At 38.4% G+C, this 20,381-nt stretch overlaps 1 non-coding gene across 1 annotated transcript; it reads right to left on the minus strand.

Annotated features, from left to right (window-relative positions):
• Positions 1-2,381: 2,381 nt before the first annotated feature.
• On the minus strand, positions 2,382-2,488 carry LOC131244885 (small nucleolar RNA R71). Its single transcript, XR_009170656.1, has one exon. It is a non-coding gene; the product is annotated as a small nucleolar RNA R71 (small nucleolar RNA).
• Between the last annotated feature and the right edge of the window lie 17,893 nt (positions 2,489-20,381).

Here is a 20,381-nt window from a genome sequence, read left to right on the forward strand (position 1 = left end):
AATCTATGGAAGATGATGAATGAAACAAGTTGGCCAAGAAAATAAGAACCCACATCCAATTGTGCCTAACGGATGGGGTCCTTCCTTTATAATTTCATGAGAGAGAAAACTGTAGCAAGTTTATGAGCGGAGTTAGAGGATATTTGTTAAGTGTTAAATATTTCATATTTCTCCTATTTATTTATTGGTTTTATGAACATGATAGTGCTTAATCGATCTATTTTTAGTTGTTTTCTCTTACGAGGTGATTTCGAGAGCTTTAGAGAAAAGGACGCCAAAAGAGATGAGAGAGTGCTCAAAAGATTACTAAAGTGAGGCTTGGAGATTTAGAGTTCAAGAATGAATAATTCATATGCCAAAGATCTAAAAAAACCAAGTGCAAAGGAAGGAGAAAAGATTGAAAAAACTGCTGAAGCAACAGACTGTTCGGTTCGATCTTCGGTGTGACCGAACCCAAGTTCGGTGCGACCGAAATCACACAAAATAGTCCAACGATCAACACTAATTTTTAGAGCTAATTCGGTTCAATTGAAATTTAATTCGGTCCGATTGAAACTAGGTTCGGTGCGACAAAAGGTAGCTCAGGTGTGACCAAAAGTAGACTGAAAAGCTCCAGCGATGAAAGGAGTTAATTCGGTCTGACCAAAGGAAATTTCGTGTGACCGAAGTCGGGTAATTGAAGAAGGTAGAGAATCCAGTTACAATTCAAATTCCGGTGGGTTGATTGAAGAAGGTCGAGAATCTAGTTACAATTCAAATTCCACTTCGGTCTGACCAAAGGTAACTTTGGTGCGACTAAAGCGAAACTTGACTACGTAAATTGAGGCAGTTTCAAAGTCGGTTCAGGAAATTCTTATAAATAAGGGACCTTTAGTTGTTTCCAAGCATGAATTAGGGTTGAAGGAAGAGGCCAAGGTGCTGGAGAACTTCAAGGAGTCTTCCATCTTCTTCAAATCCTCCGTTCTAGTTAGTTTTTCATGTTTTGTTTAAGAGTTTTAATTTCAATCATGTCTTTGGTTGACTAATCTCTTAGCTAGAGCTAAGAGGGTGAAACTTGTAGTTTATTTAGATATTTATCTTACTTTGATTCGAGTTTATGTTGGACTTCCATTGATTCTTGGTTTGAATGAAGGAATATTTTCAGTTTTCTTTGGTTTAATGCGACTTCAATTACAGTAGATGCTTGGAAGGCTTTTAATACCTTCTTACTTGTTTTGAATTGGGAAGATCTATAAAATTCGTGATTTACCATCGTCTCTTGGGCATGGTAGATGGTTGAATTCCTTGCGATTATCATGCTGGTGCTTCATGAGGGAGCTAATCCAATGGAAAGTTCAGATTTTGTTTTAACTACTCTATCATCCAACTAGATAGGACAACTCCGATTCCAGTTGTGCTTTTTGAATCAAGTGAGGTAGCATCTCAATAGCTAAAAGTGGATCCTTAATGCTCTAGTGTCTCTTTTATTACTGATAGTTTATTCGTAATTGATCTCTCTTAGTTCAGATTTCAGTTTAAATTTTGATTCTAGTTCTAGTTCTAGCTTATTTCAGAATACGCACAAGGTAAGTCCCCGTGGATACGATCTTGGTCTCACCAACTTATTACTATAGTGCAGCCCTGCACTCGAGGTTGTGAACAAGTTTTTGGTGCCATTGCTAGGGACTTTGGTTGCATTTTTTGAATTTGATTAGAATTAGAATTATGATTTATTTCCTACTGCATTTTTTGAACTAATCTGTTTTTTTTTATTTTGTAGTAATTAACATAGCACTCCCGATCCGGTAACTTCTTTCTAACTTATCACTTTTTAAATTTTTATTTTCTGTTGTTCTTAGTTTTTATTTTAGAACTTGAGGGCCGAGAGTATTTCATGTACAAGTGGGTCCGTAACAATACTCTACGTCTCTTAAGTGAAGGAGGATTGGTTGAAGGATTGCCTATCCATCACCGGATTAGACATCATCTAAGATCACCTGACTTGATAAAAGCTATGGCCACAAATCAACCAAACCAACCAGTTGTGGAACACCAAGATGAGAATGAGGTGCATAATCCCACTGGTGAGGGCAAGTACACCTTGCTACAATTTGTTTCTAACTCCTTCCAAAGTTTCACGAGAGTGATCCAACTCCTTTTAAAGTTTCACAAGCTTGATTATAAAAGCCCATACCCACATCTCAAAGAATTCGATAAGATAGTAACAACCTTACACTTCCCAAACGTGATTGATGACATCGTAAGGCTTAAATTGTTTCCCTTCTCTTTGAAAGAGAATGCTAAGTTGTGGTTACATGCCCTTTGAGCACGATCGATAGGGACATGGGCTGAGATGACCGAGGAGTTCCTTAAAAAATTTCTTTTCAGTTAAAAAAACTAATACATTAAGGAAAGCGATCATGAACTTCTCTCAAAAGGAGGAAGAGACCTTCTTTTAATGTTGGGAGAGATTTAAGGATCTTCTAAACTCCTGTCCACATCACGGCCACAAAATTTGGCGGGTCATAAGTTTTTCTATGATGGTTTGACTTGGCCCATGTGCCAATTCGTAGAGATGATGTGCAATGGCGAGTTTATGAACAAAGAGTGTCACGCCCCAAACTTGGAAATCGGGCTCAAAAAATTTTCGATTGCCGAATCTAGTGCCGACAGCCTCCATAGTACCCCATTTTCGGCTCCCAGTGCGCATGCACCCGATTCCAATCCTGGGATCCTACAAGGAGGATTTACCAACGTACATTTATCTCATAAGTAATATAACCACATGTATACCCAAATCACAAGAACAACATCATCATCACATATCCACTAATATAAAATTTTGAATACAGTGCTGAAAGGGAAATACATATATCAAAAATCAAAGCTCCAAAAGTCCGCTGCATGCTTCAAGCTCAATGTTGCTACGACCTAACGCCACTTGCACGCATCTATTGTGCATAAGCTTATGGAAAGCTTAGATGGTGGTGAAAGTGTGTGCATAAGATAAGTGCCAAGTATTCAATACAAAGCCATAATCATACAATATCGGAATTATTGGTGAGATCATAGATCATGAGATATTAGATTAATCAGAGTAAGCGGACATGCTGACAAGCCCATAAATCATATAATATTAGAGTAATGCGAAAATATGTTGATAAGCCCATAAATACCATCAGCCTTATCTAGGCTATACAATACAAGAATGTAATAAACCAATATCATATACTAAGGAAGCAATGTAGATCAGCTATGCAATGCGGAGACATAGTAAGCCAAATGCTATGTGCTGAGGATGTAATGTAATATGCGATGCGAGTAAAATGACCAAGCTGGAGTGTGAAGTTGGGATGATAGTACGTAGTATCGCAGGCTACGAGGTCCACCACAAGGGACTTCTATCTAAACTAGTCCTATACCTAAATTTGGATAGTTAGACTCAGTGTGGTAAACTCCTGATCTCAGGTTAGTCGCGCGCCCCAACCAAAATCCTGGCCATTGCGAAGGTACACATAGTAATTAGTTACGCACCACCAACTCGAGTGTATAGTGAATGAATGAATGAATGAGTATGCAACTCTAGCTCAATAAGTCCACATATCGGTATGGTTCCTTTTTAGGATCATCACCGGGGTTTAGTACACTTTACACCAGCTTGCCACCTCATTAAGCACACAACTAGGTAAGTGAAAGATACCTCACTATCCGCTTGGTAAGTAGTCAACCAATATCTACCTAGCACGTCGATAGCGGACCCATTCACGAGCTGGTCAAACTCAGCCTAGCTATGCCTACTCCCTCAGGCGGGTAAGGCCACACCCCCTCCCAACCGACCATGACACAGTGGGAGACGCGGCCTACTGGTATACGACCCTCATGCGCTCATATATATTCACTCGGTCTCGACGTAGGGGCGTCTTATAGTACCAAGAGGGTTTAAAGATTTTCACCCAGGGCCATCTATGGCAGCCCGATACTTGAACCAAACATTTTCAGTGTCCCATCTGGCCATCCACGATATGCCTGTGGAGGCTACGGCCCTGATGTCGCTAGGGCGTACAGTAATCACAATACACAATACAAGATGCATGAGTCATACAATCCAGTCATGCATCAATCCTGCGCATACTATGCACTCATGTGAGATAACCTCCGTCCATCAGGAAGTCTCATAACAACTTGCCCAATAACATATGCAATGGTCGACTACATCTCATAACAAACATGCAGATGATGCGTATGAGTATGTATCATGATGTTATGCTGTCACATACTCATAATTGGTATCAATAATCGACATAAAAAATTGGCCTCAACAATGTGGACATTTAACTAACATTACCCCAAGGAATGACCCATATAGAGCCTAACATATAGTGGACCCATGGCTTCGCAAGGGCCTAATATACAACACCATGGGCCTTACTTAAGAGCTCAATACACATCACGATGGGCCTCTCACATGGGTCTAAGATACATCACAATGGACTCCATCGCCTGACCCTCAAATGCACCACAATGGACCTCATCACATAGGCCTAATATACATCACATTGGGCCTCATCACATAGACCTCATATGCATCTAGCCGAGGCGAAATGCTCATCATAATGGGCCTCAAATATGGGCCCCATATACATCACATTGGGGCTCGACAATCGGCATCGATATCCAGCCTCGACCATTGGAATTGACCTCGACAATTGGCCTCGGCAATCGAAATCAACCTCGATAATTGGAGTTGACCTCGATAATTAGAATCGGCCTTGATGATCGGAGCCGGTCATGACAATCGAAATCGGCCTCGATGATCAGAATCAGAATCAGAATCAGCCTCAATAAGGGGTCTAAGGGAAGGTCACAATATGGACATTTAACCATCACTGCCCATCAATGTGGCCATTTAACCAACATTGCTCCCAAGGAGTGGCCCACATAGAGCCAAAACATATAATAAGCTTATGGCCTCACATAAGGGCCATATACACATCAAGATGGGTTGAATACACGGGCTTGATATACATCATCATGGGCCACGACCCATGGTCCTCAAATACATCATAATGGGGCGCAACAAATGAGCCGCAACAATGTGCCTCTAATACGTCACTATGGGCCCTAACCCATGGGCCTCAATACATCACAGTAGGCCATAACCCATGAGCCTCAAATATATCATAATGGGCCTCGTATACATCAAGTGGGCCGCATCAACGGGCCGCACTAATGGGCCCTCATATACATTACAATGGGCCACAACCATGGGCCTTGAATATATATCACAATGGGCCACAACCAATGGGCTTCAAATACACAACAGGTGGGCCCTACACACGGGCCTCAAATATATATAATAGGTGGGCCTCAAATACATCAAATCGGGCCCACCATTCTAGGTGAGCTATCTACACCATACATCTTTATATAGGGATCATTTTAGAGTGTTACCCAAATGGATTATAATGGGAGATCATCAGGACCATACTATAAATAACAATGATGATAATGATTTATCACCGTTAAAATTACCAAGGTCCACCACAACATTTATTTTCCATCCAGATCTACTCATACAGTCACAAAGACCTGAATTAAGAGGAAGAACAAATTTCATACTGGTCCAAAACTTCTGCACTCCCAAAAGGGGTTTCAATGGTAGACGTTCAATCCCTCACTAGTTGCAGTGTGGTCCACCTGATAAACAACATGGATATAGAATAAATACATCAATGGTGGGTCCCATTGGTAAAACAGGTGGACGGCTGGTTTTCCAGCATATACATCAAGGTCGGCCCACATGGTATCATCCAGAAATGGACGATGCAATATACAATACATATATTAAGGTGGGGTCCACGCCCCATGTCAAACAGATGGACGGCTGGATATATATAACACCCGCATCAAGGGGGCCCACCATCCCTAGTAGATGGACAGCGTGGATATACCAAGCATGCATTTCGGTGGGTCCCATGGAGGGATGGTCTGTGTACAACACATACATATAAGGTGGGCCATACAATGCAATGGGGCCCATGACCCAAAAATAGTTTAACGGTGTGGGTATGATACACACATCATGGTGGGGCCTGGGACTTAAAATTAAGTCAACTTGTGGCTTGTGTGGGCCACATCGTACACACAGTGGAGAGGTTACCCTTATTAAAGCACTCATAATCGTTTGTTGGGCCCACCAAGTTGTGGTTCACAAATCCAACTCATCCATTATGTGTCCCACTTGGTTAAAGGGTTAAACCAGGTTCAGGTACATCCAAATCTCAGATAGGTCCCAGTAAGTTCTTTTATATGGCTTAGCATGTCTTCACAAGATTGTAGATGGTGTGGGCCACCTGAGTTCTATTTATGACTGATTATTTTTTTGGGCACCCCACATATAAAGGGGACCCATCAAATGGACGGTACGAATAAAACTCACACATCACTTGTGGTCCATATAGATGGACAGTGGATACAACACATATATCATGAAGTCTGCGTAAAGGACACCTGAGATAAAACACATATACCAAGGTAAGCCCCACCATACATCACGTGGTGTCCCACCGTCCAGATGATGGACAACGGGAATAGAACACCTATATCAGATGGCATCCCGCCGTCCTTTGTTGGATTGGATGGTGAGAATATGATACATAAATCATGTGGGTCCCACCTGCTGGAACATGTGGATCATACAACAAGGTGGGTTACCGACCCACACAACTTGTGGACGTCAATACAACAGCTATATAGCTGCTGTACACCAGCCATTCCACTAACATTTATTTTCCATTCAATCTGTTCATAAGGTCACGAAGACCCTTAAAAAAACAAATTTTGTATTGGTCTAAAACTTCAACGTCCCAAAAAGGGTTTCAATGGCAGACGTTCAATACCCCACTGCTTTTTATAGTGTGGACCACTTGAGCCCCATGTACGATTGATTTTTGGGATATTCCAACTATTAAATGGGACCCATCAAATGCACGGTGTTGATGTTCAATAGTCATCATGGTGGGGCCTGAAGTGGGGCCCACTGATCCTGTGCCAACTTAAGCAACGGACGCTGCTTGCTGCAGCGTCCTCTGGACACTGACAGCAACAACGACCTCTATTTATAAAAAAAATTTTGAAGTTTTTCATAGGTGGGCCCACATCAAGAGGATCCAGTTCGTCAGCTAGGTTCCTGGGCTCATGACAAGTCTAAGAAGCCCAATATTGGATATATTTTGATGCCTAGAAAACATTGCAGTGGGCCCTAATAATTTTCACTATTAAAAATAATGTTTTAGATGGTGCGGCATACCAGAGTTTTGGATTAATTTCATTTTTCTGCTCAACGCCTAAAATGAGCTGGGAAGTAGGGTGTACGGTGGAGATATACCATACATCTAGGTGGGGTCTCGCTTCAAGCAAAATGGATGGACGGTGTTGAATAACACATACCTCCGTCACACCCACAGGACTTGGTAGCATGAATACAACAGCTATATAGCTGTTGTAGATACTCCAGCCAATCAGGTTCTACATGGTGGGTCCCACGTGTGTGGTCCATGCATGGACGACATGGATATGATACATACTTCATAGGTGGGCCACATTCCATCACCAAAGGATAAAGAGAGGGAGAGATAGATAGGGAGAGAGAGAGAGAGATCGGAGTAGCGGAGGGACCCTACTACTATGGGCCCCTATGATACAGTCATACATCAAAATGCGTCCCACCATGTGGGCCCTCAAATTAACAAAATCAAAGAAATTTAATGCTATGAACACCCACCTTTGATCTCATTGGACTTCTTCTTCCATCAACGCATCCTAGAGCTCCGGGGAATGCATTTCAACTGTGGAGATGATCTTTGGATGGTGGGATTGGTTGCTAGGGAGGTGGGCCACACTAGCTCTTCTCATGGAGAGCTTGGATGTCCACATTCCCTTTGTTGTTTGGAAAAGAAACATGGAGTGAAAAGTGAGGGAGAGAGGAGTGGTGTAAATGACATGGGAGACATGGGTCTCATTGACTTGTTGGTGAGGAATGAATGGCTAAGTATGGGTGTTGTTGACTTTTGGATGAGAGAGGGATGGGTAGGGTATGGGTTATACTCGACTTGATTGATTGATGGATTGATGTGATGTATTGTAGAGATTCTCTCGAAATTCGTAACACGCGGTGTTTTTCACAATCTGAACGTGGGCCCACATCTCATGGCCTGGGTATCTCCTTGGTGCGTAATACGCGGCGTCGAAACCGCGGCGACGGCGCGGTCACAAGGATACAGGTTTCGAGTTGAGTCGACCCTAGAATGTGGGATACAACTCAGGATCACACGCAATTACTGTTTACACATCGTAGGTCGACGGAATTCAGCCAGGAGGACCGCAGAAGCCTACGAAATAGTACAGGCTAGGATAAGGGCCTGACAAAGAGGCCGATGATATGTGAGATTATTTTGATTTACTTGCTATGAACGTGCAGTCATGGGACATCGCCTCAAAAGCCTCAACTTTTAAGCTTAATAAATCATGGGAAAAGGGATGAATATATGTCTTACGGGAAGAAGATGACATAAGTGGAGGATGGCCAACCTTACAAGAAAAATTAAAGCCATGGAACTAAAGAAGGTAGAGATAGTCAAGCTTGAAGAGACCATTGAAGTTTCTTGTGGTATTTGTGCTAGTAACATACACTTGACACATGATTGTCCCACCATTCCTGCTTTTTAAGGGTTGTTACATGAGAAATTGAATGACTTGAACAACTACCAAAGGCCTTTTAGCACTCCCATCTCAAATACATACAACTTGAGTTGGAAGAACCATCCCAACTTTAGTTGGGGGAGTGGTCAATCGGCTAATACAAATCAACAAATTAAGATCCCAAGAGGATTTGGTTCTTAAACATATCCAGAACCAAGAGCTCTTTAATCAGAACACCTTACAAGCATTCCTGGACCTTAGCAAGTCCATATAAAGGATTGAGCACTTAGTAATTAGAGAGAATGGGACTTTTCTAGCCCAATCTCTCCCTAATCCGAAATCGCAATGTGAAATAAGTGACTCGAGCTCTTCGGACCAACACGTGGAACAAGCTAAATCTATCACCACTCTTAAAAGTGGGAAGACAATAGACAAAACCATCCTGACAAGGGCTGAGAAGCCTAAGGACTCAAAAGATTCTAAGAAGGATAATAGAATTAGCGACGTCCTACTTGAGAAAGAACCGAAAGGACAATATAAGTCGGTTGCACCATTCCCACAAAGGTTAATTTCACCTAAGCCTCTGAGCAACACTCAGCATATTCTAGAGGTGCTTAAATAGGTGAAATTCAATATCCCTCTCTTGGATGCTATTAAGCAAATTTTCTCGTATGCCAAGTTCCTAAAAGATCTATGCACTACCAAAAGACTGCAAAATATTCAAAGTAAAATCTTTTTAACTGAAAAAGTGAGTGTGATCTTAAAGAAAGATGTGCCACAAAAGTACAAGGATTCGAGTAGCCCAACTGTTTCTTGTGTAATCAGGGACCACTGGATCGAGCATACACTTATTGATTTAGGAGCAAGAGTGAACTAAATTCCTTACTCGATTTATGAATGACTTGGCCTTGGTGAATTAAAACTCACTAGGACCACAGTTCAACTTGCCAATCGTTCGGTTCATGTACCTAGAGGGATGATTGAGGACGTGTTAGTCCAAGTCGATAAATTCTGCTATCCAGTGGATTTTATCATTTTGGATACTCAGCCCATTACAGATGTGAGTACTCAGATTCCAGTCATTCTTGGTTGCCATTCCTAGCTACATCAAATGTCATTATCAATTATAGGAATGGAGTTATGAACTTATCTTTTGGGAACATGACATTAAAGCTGAACATCTTTTTTAATATGAGCAAACAATCAGAGGATGTTGATGATACCATTGATTTTAACATGATTGATTCTTTCATGGAAGATAGAACACTTTTGACTCTATACTTGACCCTTTAGAAATATGTTTGGCCTACTCTCCTGATTTAGATGATGATATGATTAAGGAGATGGATGCCTTGCTTGATGCAACACCGATACATGAAATTAACTAGTGGAGGCCATAATTGGAGACTTTACCCCAAACCGATATAATGCCTCTATCGTCTAGTCTCAAGACAACAAAGCTTGACCTAAAACCTTTGCCCGTCGATCTTAAATATGTCTATTTAGGTCAAGACAAAACTTACCCGGTGGTATTTCTCCCACCTCAATGAAGAGCAAGAGTATGGTTATTTCTACAATTAACGAACATAAGGGAGCCCTTGGATGGATGATTGTCAGCCTCAAGAGAATTGACTTTTTGATTTGTACACACTGCATTCACTTAGAAGAAAATGCAAAAACCTCCTGACAACCAGAACGATGTTTAAATCCTAACATGAAGGAGGTGGTTAAAGTTGAGGTACTCAAGTTGTTATATGTGGGTATCATATACCATATATCCAATAGTTAATGGGTGAGTCCAACATAGGTGGTTCCTAAGAAGTTTGGAATCACCATGTAGCTAATGCCAATAATAAACTTGTGCCAACTAAAGTTACTACTGGTTGGAGGATGTGCATTGACTACTGAGAGTTGAATACCACCACAAGGAAAGATCACTTTCCTTTTCATATCGTTGATCAAATTTTAGAAAGGTTAGCTGGTCATTCTTATTACTACTTTTTGGAAGGGTATTCAAGCTACAATTAGATAGAGATAGCCTTTAAAGATTAAGAGAAGACCATGTTCATATGTCCCTTTGGCACCTTTGCTTACTGAAGGATGATGTTTGGACTGTGTAATGACCCCACCATATTTCAGCGATGCATGTTGAGTATTTTTTCTGACATGGTGGGGCAATATCTAGAGGTCTTCATGGACGATTTCACTGTCTTTGGTCCATCTTTCATCGATTGTCTTGAAAATCTAAAACATGCACTGAAAAGATGTGAGGAGAAAAATATCATGTTGAATTGGGAGAAATGTCATTACATGGTTCCCAAGGGAATAATTCTTGGACATATAATTTCATCTAAGGGAATCAAGGTAGATAAGGATAAAATTGACTTGATCTCTAACCTACCCCGCCTAAGAGCATACATAATGTGCATTCCTTCTTAGGATACACCAGATTTTATAAGAGATTCATAAAGGACTTTAGTCATCTCTCTCGTCCTTTATGTAATCTCTTCTAAAAGGATGTTCCATACGAGTGGAGCAAAAAATGCCAGGAAGTTTTCTTTAAGCTCAAGGCTATGTTGACTACAACTCATATCATGCGGTCACCCGATTGAAGCATTCCTTTTGAGATAATGTGTGATGCATCTGACTATGCTATTGGGTTGGTATTAGGCCAGAGAAATGAGAAGAAACCCTATGTTATTTACTACGCAAGTAGAACTCTAAATTCTGTCAAAATGAATTACTATATTATGGAAAAGGAACTCTTAGCCATAATGTTCACGTTGGACAAATTTAGGTCTTATTTGATTGGATCCAAGATCATTATTTACACCGATCATTCGGCGCTTAAGTACCTTCTTTCTAAGAAGGATGCTAAGACTCATTGATAAAATGGATTGTCATACTCCAAGAGTTCAGTATTAAAATTAGAGATAAAAAGGAAGTAGAGAACGTAGTAGTTGACTATCTCTCTAGGCTTGTCATATCCAATTCCCTAGACCTGACTCCTATAAATGATATGTTTCTTAATGAACAAATTTTAAAACTCTCCCAATTACCTTCGTTTGCTGATATCACAAATTATCTTGCTTTAGGTTTCACACCGACACATTGGACTACGCAAGATAAGAATAAATTCTACACTGAGGTGTGCAAGTTTATCTAGGACAATCCCTATCTTTTCAAATATTGCCTAGATAGGATTTTAAGGAGATGTGTACCCGATAATGAACATCAAAGCATAATCTCTTTCTATCATTCTCAGGCCTGTAGTGGTCACTTTTTACTAAAAAGACCACAACCAAAATCCTGTAGCGTGGCTTTTATTGGCCCACAATGTTCAGAGATACTCATGAGTTTTGCAAAGCTTGTGAGCCTTGTAAAAAATTGAGAGGAATGTCCCATCGAAACATGATGCCATTGAACCTCATTCTGATTATTGAAGCATTTGATTACTGTGGCATTGATGTGTTAAGACCATTCCCCTAATCCGTTGGAAACATTTATATCATGTCAACAATAGACTATGTTACCAAGTGAGTTGAGGCGATCCCGTGTCGAAACAATGATCATCAAATGGTCATTCGATTCATAAAAGAAAACATCATTTCCTAGTTCAAAAAACCTCGAGCCATTATAAGTGATAGATGGTCACATTTTTTCAAGGAGTCATTCGAAAACTTAATAAAAAATATGGCATTTCACATAAGAAATTTCCAACAGGGAAATAAACCCCGATCGTAAAGATTGGTCAATCAGATTAGCCAATGCTTTATGGGATTACCGTAGAGCTTATAAGACCCCCATTGGAATGTCTCCCTTTAGACTCATCTATGGGAAGGCTTGTCACTTGCTCGTGGAGCTGGAACATAAGGCCTACTGGGCGATAAAAGATTTGAACTTCAATTTGGACAATACCGGCTCGCTGCACAAACTTCAACTGCATGAACTCAAAGAAATCCGGAACGATGCTTATGAGAACTCATGAATTTATAAGGATAAAATGAAGGTGTTCCATGATTGGAACATTCTTTGAAAATCATTTACAACAGGTCAAAAAGTGCTTTTGTAAAATTCCCAATTACACCTTTTTTTGGGTAAGCTTCGATCCGTTGGACTGGCCCCTTCATCATTAAAACTGTCTATTCTCATGGGGTTGTTCAGATTAAGAATCCAATCAATGTCAACATCTTCAAAGTGAACGACCATCGTCTCAAGCCATTTGTTGAGAAGTATAATTCAGACGACATGTTCATCCCTTTGACTGATCTTGTGTATCAGGATTAACCTCCTAGTTTGATGGAGGTGCAGTTAGGTTTATTGCTTTCTTAGTAATATGTTAGATGAATTTTTCTTTAGTAATTCGTGCTTATCATTGCTTAACCCTTGCATACCAAAGGCTTTGAATATCGCTGCATTCTTCCTTCTCAAGTAGTATCTTTCAAACTCATACCTCCTTTCTTATTTTTGTCTCATGTTGATATTATTGTGTATTTCTTACATTGAGGATAATGTAAATTTTAGGTTGGGGGTGAGATTAGATGGATCTGATCAGTATTTTTCTAGGTTTCGAGCAATTTTTTCAAAAAAAAATTGAATTTTCTATTTCAAAACTTTCTTAGAAAGCAAAAAAAAAAAAAAAAAGTGTGATTTGAATACATGTTGAGTATTATGATAAGATATGCAATGAAACTTTGGGAATCTAGTGACTAGTTATTTGGTAAAATTTTCACTAAGTATTCTTTGTTAGTTGGTTAATAGAATAATTTTAAACATCAATTGAATCTAGCTCACAATACACATCTAATTTATGACCTGTGAAATTGTTCTCTTTCTAAGTGTTGATCTAGATATTATTATCTACTTAAAAGTGTTTAAAAAGAAAAATGAACTGTAAAAGGCCAAGTTATATGTCCTAGAGGGGGGGTGAATAGGACTATACCAAATTAAAACTTTAACATCGGAATATAAATGAATAAAGAAAAGATAACATAATAAATAAATCACAGTATTGAAATAAAAAGCAACCTCAAAATTCTAGTCTTGAGAGGTTGATACAAATGTTGTTCTAAGGACAACCTTACACCAAAAACCAAAGTTTTTGGTAGGACAACCTTATTTCTAGAAAGGTCTTTGTATCAAAAACTCAAACTGAAGAGGAATAAAAAGAAATAACTAGAAAGAAAGTCTAAACTATTACAACATTCCCCACAATGCTTGAAATGTAAATATTACAACATTCACATCCACACATAAATCCCACAAATTTGAATGATAAAAGAAATAGAAATTACACAAACATTCAAATCACAAGACACAAAGAATTATAGTGGTTCGTCTGTGTGTACACCAACTGTTAAACAATAGCCACACAGCTTACTACTTCACTCTTAATAACCTCACACAGGGGATATTAGTGTTCACAATGAAAATAGGTTTCTCAGGTTCACCCAAAACCTTCACAATTGTGTCTTTCAAAAGTGCTTACACAATTCCAAAACCCCAACCTCCGAGTTTTCTGGTTCTCCTCAGATAACCAACATAATGAGATTTTTTTGGCTTAATCTCAAAAGAAACCAAAATAAGAAAATTTACAATAATGTAAAATACCTAGATTTCTCCTCTTGTAGCAGCCCGGAAGAACCAATCAGAGTAGAAGTTTGAATGTAGAAGTTCAATGTCCAATACTCACTTTGAAATGGTTCCAGGTTCTAGATTGATTTTAAATTAAACCAGTTGGGCTAGCTCTATTTGATTTTGATTCCAAGAAGAAGGAATACAACAATTCCTCTTTCAAATCAGATTGGAATATAGAAACAAAATCAAATTGAGAAAGCTAACAAAAGAGAATATTAAATATGCACAAAGCAGCTTAAAATGAACATAAACTTATCTCAGAGTGATGCCTTGATTTTTCTTGAATTGGATTATGAAACTCTGAAATTCGAGCTCTATTTATAGTTAGAGAAATCGCATCTTCGACTGGTCCTAAGGACACTACGATTGGTCGTAGGTCGAATAAATTTTTAAATTTTTGAGCGCGATTGGATAAAACCGTTCCACGACTGGTTGTAGGCTGTTCACGACCAGTCGTGAGCCCTCCACGACTGGTCGTGAGGCACCAGGTTTCGTTGCTGTAGTTTGAGTCGTAGCTGCTAGACTGGTCATGAACGAATCGTGCACTGTTCACATGACCAGTCGAGCAGAGTTCAGGACTGGTCGTAACTCAACCAAAAAATTCTAAAATTTTGCAACAACTTAGGACTGGTCCTGGAATTTCTTGGACTGGTCGAGGCAGTGCTAGGACTAGTCGAACATGGTTCAGGACCAGTCTTAGAACAATCCAAATTCATATAAAGTGATTTAATTTGAATTATGTATATGAAATGACCTACCCTAAGGTCAATATAAGGTCTTTCATACCTGGGATATGAAGTATGAACATTGAAACTTCATTTCTTCAGATGATGGTTGACCTTTGACGATTATGAAGCTTGAGATTCCTACATGATGTGGCTTGAACTTGAGATCTTCTAAAGCTTGGATTTGTCGTTCTTGAGTTGTTCTTCATCTTGAGTTGAACATTATCTTGAATCTTGAACAAGCACTCATCTTTTCGATGTAGCTTCAAAAACTCTGAACATTGAAGCATACAAAAGTGGATAAAGTACTTGACCTTGCATTTCTTAATGTAGATCACCATTCTTAACTTGAAGCATTGTGATGCAGCATCTTGATCATATAAATCAACATACTACACAAGACACAAATTGTGTTTTTGGCACCACAAAATTTGACAACCAAAGGAGTAGGAAACCATAGCACTTACAATCTCCCCCTTTGTCAAATTTGTGACAAAACACACTCCAATAAAAATAAGAGAAGCACAACATGCTCAATAAAGAATCATGCACCAATTATAGAAAGAAACCAGTCTGGTTAAAGAATTATTATGCACCAGTTAGGCAAAACAAGTCAAAACCCTTACTTATTTACTCCCGTTGAGTAGCACACACACACACACACACACATAAAATAATGCTACTACCCACAATCCATATCCATTCTAATCAATCCAAAATACACGAAAATCTTCTCCCACTTTTTGTCACAATATGACAATGGAAGCAAATAAGATATGGAAGAGGAAAACGAACAAGAGAGCAATAAAGGAATTTACTAGGCAAGATATGAGAAAAAATATAAGCAAATTCAAAGTTCACATCTCATTACCCAACATAAACCAAATTTAGTTAACCAAACTAATGTAAAACAAAGTCCACTCACAAACCAAAGCAAAATAGTAGAAAAGTTATTACAGATCAAAGGATGAACCACCTAATCAAATCCAGAAGAAGGAGTAGGTATGGTAGGATCAAGTTGATTAAGGCCCTTGTTTAAGCACCTAAGATACTTGCGCATATATTTAAATTATAAATTATGGGCAACATTCATGTTCTCTACCTTCTCCTCAAGTGCACGAAGACGCGCATCAAAATCAAATGGTTCATAGTCAGGATCATTTCCAGAGTTTGATTTAATTTCATTAAAAATGTCATCCATATTTATATCATCAGGAGGAAGATCACCAGCTTCATCTTCATCCACTCCTTCAGCTCCACCACCACCAACATCCACTTGGCCAGGAACCAATTCTAGTTTTATCTTGTTAATATTTGAATTGTTAAAAATAAGATGATGGATAGGAGCCTCTCCAACAGGCATAACAACTAGCATGTAAGTAGCTAACACAATCATAAGATATGCAAATGGAATATCACTGCGACCTAGATGGAGAAGAAATTGAATGATGGAATGCCATATTAACGAAGGAAAACAAACTTTAGTACCAGAGATGACAGAATGCAAAACCCGAACCATAAAGGAAGTCAGTTCTATTTTTTTACTAGAATGCAGATACAGATTTGAAATAAAGATTCTGTGGAGAACCCTGTATCTAGGTAACAAGTACTTTGAGGGGAGCGCATTCCCTTTATGAGTCCTTTACACATTCATATTGCATAAATCTCTATTAAACCTGCGTTTTTCTGATTTGAGGGTTTCTCAACTAGAGTATGAATAGGAATACCCTCATCATTAACATATGTGTCCATTAGAGCATAAATTAGATGACGGTCAATTTCAAATGGACCGTCTCTAGCATCAATTTTAAACGTTAAATTTTTAGTCAAAAAATCAGAAATGCATGCAAACATGGACTGAGCAATAGACTGGTATGCAGGTCCACCCCAATGTAAGATGTTAGCCCATCCTATAGCTTGAAGAAGTGGAATGATACCAAAAGGAGCAATGTGTTCAAGATCAACAGATCGTTTAATAATAACATTGTGCAAATGCAAATCCCGCACATATGAGGGATCATCTTCGGGTGACCGAAGGTGGAGCCATGCTATTGAAGTAGATCTAGAAGAAGATGGACCACCGAAAGTTTTCTTTTTCCCTCTAGCATCTATTTGCAAGGAGAAACTCAAGGATCAAGATATCACAAAGGATGTAGGGTGGGGTTTGCCTAGAATAGATTTTTTAAAAGAAAACCCTAAAACCTCAATGAATCACAAAATAAATTACTCCAAGAGTGAAAATAAAGTAATATAGACTAGAATCTACAAGAAAAATGCAAATGATGCACTAACCTTGAAGATCTAGGACGGTGGGTACGACTGGTCGTGCCACGACTCGTTGGAGAAGAAAGATGAAATGAAGAAGAAGAAGTTTTCTCCAAAATTTAAAAGGTCCAGCGCGCTACATGACTGGTCATGGGATGTCCTCGACCGGTCGTGCCACGACTAGTCGAGTACATCCTTGACTGTTCGTGTACCAACTAAAAAATGCATTTTCCATAAAAATTTGAAATTTAAACTAGTATATTATCAAATATATATACACTATGACATAAGCATGCATGAATATTCAATTTAGATTGCACATACCAAAATCAAATTTTAATTTATTAAACCTGCTTTTGTCGAGCAGCTTAGTAAAAATGCCAGCAAGTTGAATCTCGGTCGGAATATATTCCAAAGATATTATTTTTTCTTCCACGAATTCACAAATGTAATGATACCTAATGTCAATGTACTTGGTACGTGAATGCTGAATTGGATTTTTAGAAATATTTATTGCACTGGAATTGTCACAATATAAAACCACTGACTCCTGTGCAATTCTGTAATCGCTTAACATTTTATTCATCCAAACAAGCTGAGTACATGCATTTCTAGCTGCGATGTATTAGCCTCAGCAGTTGAGAGCGATATGGAACTTTGCTTCTTGTTAAACCAAGAAACTAAACAATTTCTGATATAGAAACAACCACCACTGGTTGATTTCCTATCATCAATATTTCCAGCCCAATCAGCATCAGTGTATCTAGCCAATGAACACTAGCATCATATGGATACAAGAGAACCAAATTAACAGTACTTGCGACATATCAAATAATCTTCTTAACAGTAGTTAGATGTGACTCTTTAGGGTTAGATTGATATCTAGTGCAAATACCAACACTAAAAGTAGTATCAGGTCTACTTGCAGTTAAATAAAGCAAGCTGCCAATTATACTGCGATATAATTTAGGATCTACATTTTTTATTGTAGAGTCTTTTGAGAGCCTTAAAGTTGTACTCATAAGAGTATCAAAAATTTTTCCATTCTCAAATTCGAAATTTTTAATCAAGTTCAAAACATATTTAGTTTGAGAAATAAAAATACCATCAGGTTGTTGTTTTACTTGTAACCCTAGGAAATAATTTAATTCCCCAACCATGCTCATTTCGAACTTAAATTTCATTAAATCTACGAACTCAATAGTAATGTTAGTACAAGTAGATCCATAAATAATATCATCAACATAGATTTGTACCATTAAGATATCATCGTTATGTTTTTTAACAAAAAGAGTCTTATCAACACTTCCCATTTGAAATTTATAACTTAGTAAAAACTTAGTCAATTTTTCGTACCATGCCCTGGGAGCTTTTTTCAATCCCTAGAGAGCTTTTTTAAGGCGATAGACATGATCAATGTTATTAGGGTCTTCAAAACCCGTTGGTTGTTCAACATACACTTCTTCATGTAGATCACCATTTAGGAAGACACTTTTTACATCCATTTGATAAATTTTGAATTTTCTAGAGCAAGCAATGGATATAAATAGTATGATTGATTCAAGACGAGCTACTGGGGCAAATGTTTCATCATAATCGATTCCTTCAATTTGAGTGTACCCTTGTACAACCAGTCTAGCCTTGTTTCAAATTATATTACCAAGTTCATCAGACTTATTTTTGAAAATTCACTTAGTTTCAATAATATGTTTATCTTTAGGTCTAGGAAGAAGATACCAAACATCATTTCTCACAAATTGGTTAAGCTCTTCTTGCATCGCAACTATCCAGTTTTCGTCAGTAAGAGCTTCTTTTACGTTTGCCGGTTCTATCTAGGATGTAAAACACACGTAATTACATATATCTTTTAGTTGACTACATGTGCGCACACCAGTGAGAGGGTGTCCAAGAATTTGAGTAGTTGGATGATCTTCAATAGTCCTCAGTTCATAATTAGTTTGATTTGATGAAGTATCTGGTTTGTCAATTAAAAGAACTTCATCATTATCTGAACTTGATGTAGGTGTATTCAAGTGATCATCGATGACCACATTAATGGACTCTTGAATAACACCGGTCCTCTTATTCAGTACTCGATATGCTCGACTGTTCAAGGAATATCCTAAAAAGATCCCTTCATCACTTTTAGTGTCAAACTTGCCCAGTTTTTTACGGTCACGTAAAATATAGCACTTGCTGCCAAAAACTCAAAAGTATTTGATTGTAGGCTTCTTGTTGAACCATATTTCATAAGCCGTCTTACAGTTTGATTTTCTCGTATAGACATGGTTGATTATATAGCATGCAATATTTACAGCTTCAGCCCAAATATTTTTAGGGAGCTTCATACTATTCAACAATACATTAGCCATTTCTTGAAGAACTCTATTTTTTCTTTCAACAATTCCATTTTGTTAAGGTGTTTTAGGTGCAGAAAATTCATGCGATATTCCCTGATCGCAACAGAATTTCTCAAAACTGCTATTCTCAAATTCTAATCCATAATCACTACGGATCTTACAGACTTGAGAACCTTTTTTCGTTTGGATTCGTTTAAGAACTCTTTTCATTTCATCAAGGGTTTCTGATTTATCTTTTAAAAAGGCTACCCAAGTGAATCTGGTATAATCATCCATGATCACCAGTATGTATTTTTTACCACCTCGACTCTCTGTCCTAGTTGGTCATATAAGATCCATGTGGAGTAGTTTGAGAGGATTAGATGTGGCATTGGAGTCCACCTTTTTGTGAGCACTCCTAGTTTGTTTGCCAATCTAGCATTCACCATATATTTTGTCTACTTTCTGTAATTTAGGTAGACCTCTTATCAGTTCTCTTTTGCTCAATTTATATAGATTATGGTAGTGTACATGTCCAAGGCGTTTATGTCATAATTCAGTCTCATCGGTATGGACCATGTAACACCACTGAATAGATGAGCTAGAATCACTAACAATATAGCAATTTTCAAACGTTCTACGACCAGTTAATATTACAGAAGCATTTTTGTTTAAAATTTCACACCCTAGGTTAGAAAATTTAACACTGATTTTTATTGCATATTTGAGATATGCT

This window comes from Magnolia sinica, chromosome 4, assembly GCF_029962835.1.
Source record: "Magnolia sinica isolate HGM2019 chromosome 4, MsV1, whole genome shotgun sequence".
NCBI classification, from domain to species: domain Eukaryota; kingdom Viridiplantae; phylum Streptophyta; class Magnoliopsida; order Magnoliales; family Magnoliaceae; genus Magnolia; species Magnolia sinica.